Genomic DNA, 6,988 nt, shown 5'->3' with positions numbered 1-6,988 from the left:
CTGCCTCACTACCTCCCTCTCCCCAACTTCTCTCCAATCCCCTTGCTAGTTTAAATTCTCCCGCGCAGCTCTAGCAAATATCCCAACATTATGTTAGTTCCTTTCCAATTCAGGTGCAATCCTTCTTATACAGGTCACTTCTATTCCAGAAGAAATTACAATGATCCAAAAATGCAAATCCTTCTCCCCTGCACCAGCTCCTCAGCCACACATTCATCTGCTCTATCGTCCTATGCCTACCCTCACTAGCTCGTAGCACTTGGAGTAAACCAGATATTACGACACTTGAAGGCCTGCTTTTTAACCTCCTGCCTAATTTCCTATTTTCTCTCCTCAAAACTGCATCCTTTCCTCTTCCTATGTCGCTCCAATGTGTACAACTATCTTCTGCTGGTCTCTGCACCATTTGAGAATAATCTGCACCCTCTCTGTGATATCCTTGACTCTGGCACCAGGGAGGCAACACACCATTCTGATGTCTCATTGTTGACGGCAGAAACATTTGTCTATGCCTCTGCCTAGACAGTCTCCTCTCACAATTGATCACTTGGAACCTGACATACCTTTTCATTACATTAGAGCTAGTCTCGGTCCCACAAACTTGGGCATCAGTGCTACATTCCCTGAGAGTCCATCAACCTCTACATTTTCCAAAACAACATACTTGTTTGAGATAAGAATAGTCACAGGAATCTCCTGCGCCACTTGTTACCTTTCTTGTCTTTCCTCGAGGTAACCCATCTACCCAACTGTATCTGCATTTTTCTACCTTTCTGAAACTGCCATCCCTCAAGAAAAAAAGAACAAAGAACATAGAATATTACAGCGCAGGAACAGGCACTCCAAGCCTGCGCTAATCCAGATCCTCTATCTAAATCTGACACCTATTTTCTAAAGAGCTGTATTCCTCTGCGCCCTGCCCATTCATGTATCAATCTAGATACATCTTAAATGACGCTATCATCACCGCCTCTATCATCTCTGCTGGCAATACGTTCCAGGCACCCACTAGCCTCTGTGTAAAGAACATTCCACGCATATCTCCCTTAAACTTTTCCCCTGTCATTTTGAACTCATGACCCCTTGTATTTGAGTCCCCCAACTCTGGTAAAAAGCTTTGTGCTATCCACCCTATCTATACCTGTCATGACTATGTAGACCTCAATTAGGTACCTTCAACCTTTGTCTTTCTAATGAAAATAATTCTAATCTACACAACCTCTCTTCAATGCCAGCACCCTCCACACCAGGCAACATCCTGGACGACCTCCTCTGCACCCTCTCAAAGCAGGCAAAAGTGAGGACTGCAGATGCTGGAGATCAGAGTCTAGATTAGATTGGTGCTGGAAAAGCACAACAGGTGAGGCAGCATCCGAGGAACAGGAAAATCGATGTTTCAGGCAAAAGTCCTTCATCAGGAATGGCTCTCGAAAGCACCCACATTCTTTTGGTAATGTGGTGACCAGAATTGTACACAGGATTCCAAATGTGGCCAAATCAAAGTCTTTTATATCACACCCCTGGCTCCTGTAACTTACCCATTGCTGTGACTGCCGCTCTAACCTATCTATGCTATACCATAGGATTCACAACCAAACATATTAATGATTGTTACGCCTGCAGACACAATGAAATTCTCCCTAATCTCCCACATCAGATAGGAAAGGACATCACTACTAAAGGCTGTCTTTGCACTTTAATGTTTTACAGTGAGAAAAATCACAGTCTTACTGCTCCAAAAACACTGCTCTGGGATAACTTGGTATTTATGTTTTATGTTTTCAGAAAGTTTAATCAAGAGACAGGTCTCAATAAAACATATAAACATACGCATTATTGCTTTTCAAAAATACAGTAAGTTAGTCTTTCAAACAAAACACTGAGGTGTTCCCCTGCTTGAGCAGTTCTCCAGAAATCCCTCCAAGGTCAGCTGTGAATTTCACTGTTTGTTTATTTTCCTAAGGGTAAGCTCTAATTTCATCAATTTCATTTCTTTCATCAACTTACGCTTCAGTCGCGCGATCTGCTTCAATTGGCGGAATACACTGATGAGCTCATTAAACTCTCCATTGCTCAAGAATGTCAAACATATGGACTCTCATTCATTAAATGATTGACTTTGAATGGAGATTTAGCAGGATGAGGGTTGATAATCTCACAGAGCTATACTCCACACATGTGCAGAGTGAAGTGAAATCAAAACTGACGCTCTACCCCATGTTTACTGTTTGACAGAATAAAAGTGGTAAATAAGGGGCCATCCATTTCTTCCCAGTCTGGTATAAAGGTGGGTGGGGAGCATAAAGGTTCTCAAGTATCTTTCTGGTCAATCATCCAAAACTAAAACTGCAACGGTTTCCGTACATGTGCCTCATTTCACGAGAAATAATTTGATAATCTTCTCTGATCATAAAAATCTTAAGGAACATTTTCACCATGAAGGGAGTGGGTTAAACATCCCTCCTGTTGGCTCGGTTTAGTGCTGTTCAACTGAACCATCCCAATCATGAGGGTCTCATGTTTCAACCACAAGCCTGACCTGATTCCTTAGTATCGGTTGAGGTTGCAGGTGGGTATAGAATTGGCCTCACGACCCTTGGGCTTAGAGGTCATCTATGGTCAAATAGCCAGTCCACATGGGCTGTTGAGAAAATGGAAGGTATCTGTACAAAGTCTTCTCATGAATTATTTTGGAGGCCAGAAGGTGAAATTTGAAATTGGATCTGATATTTAACTAGGCTTCATGCCACTTTTACAATACAACTTGTTAATCCACAGTTTTGCAATGATTTTAATGATAAGATATGACCTTGACATCTATGTTTCCACTGACCCCGGGTTTTAGTCCTCGCTGTGGGAAGTGAGGGTCGGGGAGAAATTCACACAGCTGGTGTGTTGAGCACTCTCAGAACTATCCCGTCATTTTGAAATTGTCTCTTGGTTTGGTGCAGGTGAACCTGCCCATGCTTTATATTTGGAAAGTACAACAGACACATGGACAGTGCCCCAACCCATGGGACTGGCTGTTTGATAAGAGCAAACAGGATGAAAATAGATTTAAAATGAATGGATGATCTATTTTGCCAGAAACAGTTTGGTAAAGGAGGTCAGATTCTTTGTTAAAAGGAGGTGTTGTGATATCACTGATTATATCACACCTCATTCAGTAACAGAACCACAATAACCAGTATTTAATATATCACAAATGGTACATCTTGTACATACCAGATCTCCAAACTGTTTCATTCCCACAGTAAATGTGTGTGTTCCCATTCAGTGCTCCAGGTTGTGTCGTTTATTGTCTTCCCATATCATTCTCCTGTAGCTTTGTTGATTCTGAAGAAAGACATTAAGCCAGTCACGCTCCAGCATCTTGCATACATAAAAACATACAATAACTTTAAAAAATGCCTGATATAACGTTTTGCAGTTTTGTTTCTTTTCTCTCAACAGTATTGGAGAAATTACACTTGTTCCCCTTCTCCTATGCACACAGACAGAGCACAATTAATTTGATCTTCCACTCTGAAGGAGACAGAGAGAGTGAGGGGGTGAAGAATGAAGTGCTGGATAAATTTATATCTTTATTCGTTATTAGAATGGGTCAGAACTTTCAGTCTCCAGATGGTCAGAGGCTGAATATATGACTGAGTGATAGGTAAAATAAACCAAGCAGAACAATTTTGAATATCGACCAAATCTTCCAAATAACCAAGGGATTGTCCATAGATGGGTTTATTCAGATTTGCTTCATTATTGTCAAGTGGATTTCAAGTTTGATTAAATTAATAGTTGTTGCATGATGATGTCAAAGAGGGTCATCAGAACATTGAAGCAGATTTTTGCACATCCTGGCTCTTCCTGATAACAGACCACAGTCTGGAAATGAATATTTCAAATGATTTGCAGAACACATTGTATTTATACATCTTATGAGTTCACCAATGTATCTTCAGTCCAACAGTGAAACTGTACAAAGAGTCAGAACTATCAAATTGCCCTTGAAAGGGTATAAAGATTTCAAACCCTACTGTTGAAGAATGGATCTACTCTGTCACAATTTGGCTGAGCAGAATTAGAATTGCTGATGGGAAGAAAGCTTAAATCTCAACTTGCTATTTCCAACTAAGTAAGTGCTCCCAGGATAGCAAGTTCAAGATTATCATTGATCCAACACAGAATGTAATAAGCCAAAAGTATGTGAGATAAGGTAATTCATTTGGAATGGACCAAATTTCTGGAAACTTGAACATACCTGAAAATGCATGATCAAAAAGAGATCAGGTTTAACATGCCCAGCAGAAGGCAGTACATGACAATATATTTTAAATTATCATGAGTAATTAATCTGCTTTTTGCATGATATTGAAAGATATGTTTGCATTAATAAAGTAATGTATAATTTACTTGTTCATTGATAAAACCTGGCATGTGTTTATTTTTCTTAGTGAGATTAACCATCTTAGCGTACACAGCAGAAAGAACCATGAGACTAAAGAGACAAAATCATATTCGAAGACAAAATGGTCAATCAGACATACATTAAGACAAACCAAATTTTAAACTTGAAATCTGAGAAGAACCACATATGTCAGACATTCATGAAGATCATCCAGGTCAAGTAACAAGAAGTACAAGAAGGACAAGCAACCTTTCATCAGAACAGAACACACTCAGGCTTTGAGTTTGAGATGAGAGGGGAAAGAATAAAAGTGAATCTGAAGGACAATCTTTTTTTACACAGAGGATGGTATGCATATGGAATGAGCTGCCAGTGGAAGTAATTGAGGCAGGTACGTTAGTAATATTTAAAAGGCATTTGGACAAATACATGGATAGGAAAGGTTTAGGAGGATATGGGCCATGTACAGGGAAATAGCATGGATGGCCATTTTGGTCGGCATGGACCACTTCGGCCTGATGGGCCTGGCTCCATGCTGTCGGACTCTGACTCTATAACGTAAGTAATAATATATTCAAATCACACAAATATCGAGCAATGCCTATCTCCAACAGCAGAGAATCCAATCACTCTCTCCATAATTTTCAATGGAATTATGATTACTGATTCCATCAGTTTCAGCACCCTCAGAGATAGTATTGACCACAATTTGACCAGCAGTTAAAATATAACAATTTTTACAATTAATACTGAATTGCAATGCCAATGAGAAGACATCTTTCAATGAACACTTGAAGTAACCTTGACTACCCAATCCCCATGCACATATTCTGTGTCAGGCTGAACTTTGTGACTAGCCATTATCTTCATTCCTGTCTTACATAGTGCATTAGCAAGATTTTAGAATAAAGATGAATATGTTAATGATGAAGGTGTCAGTGGTGATGCTCCTCTGATATAAGCAGAGACATGTTCAGTGTGCAGAAGAAGAGTGGAAACATTGGACTAGAGCACGGTTATGAGTATAACATAAATCAAAATGTTCAAAAGGAGTTAATAGCATTTACAGAGAATGAAGGTGATTTCATCTTTGCTAAGGCCAAGATAGAGCTGCACAAGCCTAAGAGAATGAGAAGTATGATTAGACAGAGTATCAGCAAAGGTATAATACAGAAACATCCCAAAACCCTTGGCAGAGAGTATTAAAAAAGTAACAACAAATAGGGTCACAACACCTCAGATGAAGGCAACAGTTGTGAAGGAGCAGCCTTCATAGTAATCTCAGCCTGTGTGGGATTTGAACCCAAGCTGTTGGTGTTACTCTGCATCCCAAACCAATCATCCAAAGTCATCTGTATTAGAATTGCTTCAAATTCTTGAGTGATTCACTCAAGCACATCACCAACTTTACTAACTGGTTATTGGTCTAAAACAGACTTGGTTATCAGTGTCAGAAACTTGACCATTGGAGCAAATTGTTTTCAAATCATTAGTTCAAATCAAATGAGAATTTGTAAGCACAAGTTCACTCATAATTAAGCCTTGATATAACCTTACTCTCCCACTGAATTGTCAAGCTCAAGGTATTGGAAAGAAGTAAACCTCTAGTTGCATTTGCTGAAATTCTACTGAGGAATCAGCACTGCTGCTGAGAGAAACCCCTTTGTAACTACCAACCTAATTACTTAAAAATGACTACCTTGCTAAATGGGAGTTTGTTTCTGTTGAACTCTAATCAAAAACCATTTCACTTTAACAATACTTTGCAGGTAAATGCAGAATTCAAAGTGGTCTGCATTGGAAATTAACCCTGAAAGTTAAACCTTAGAACTTCCTCAATCACTAATTTGCTACCTCACTCATTGACTACTAGCATTCAGAGATTTGCGTAGTATTTGCGCTGGCTTAAAATGTGCATTTAACAAAATTGCTTATATTTCTCCAAGGTGAAATTATGGAGAGCTGACCCAACACTGTTGCGAAGAGAATGTTGTTCCAATAAACTTGTACATCACCAAACTTCAGCTGCCTTTCCATATGGGAGATAATTTGCTACTGACTATGATGAGGAGAAGTTTGACTTGAATAGTAAATTATTGTTAAGCATTAAATGCAACTAGTTTAGATTTTAGAAAGCCATGAACACTTAAATTTCACTTATCCACCCATTCCCAAAGCACATAAAGCTACACTCAATGATTTGCTGCTTTGTTTTTTGCTGACATTGTGAATTTAATGAGAAAATCTGCTGAAATTTGGTCGAGGTAAACTAGCATTGCTTTCTTTAGGATTGGCTTCAAAAATCAACGGAATAAGCTAACAGTGTCTATATGAATCAGAGTTTGTTTATTCCTGACAATGGCTGAAACTACTTTAGTAGCGATTTTAATTACTTGCTAAATGTAAACCAAGCTAGATTTTTAAAAAAACTCTTAAAATTAACCTTGAAATACCCTCACTTACCAAATTTCCAAGTGATCTCTCTGTTGATCTACATTCAATGAAATTATGCCACCTTGGTGTTTGGTTTTTATTATACACTTGACAACAACACCAATGTTGGAATAGGTTCAAACTCAACTGAGA

This window comes from Chiloscyllium plagiosum, chromosome 31, assembly GCF_004010195.1.
Source record: "Chiloscyllium plagiosum isolate BGI_BamShark_2017 chromosome 31, ASM401019v2, whole genome shotgun sequence".
Classification (NCBI taxonomy): Eukaryota; Metazoa; Chordata; class Chondrichthyes; order Orectolobiformes; family Hemiscylliidae; genus Chiloscyllium; species Chiloscyllium plagiosum.
The sequence above is the reverse complement of the archived record's forward strand: the minus strand, read 5'-3'. Positions refer to the sequence as shown.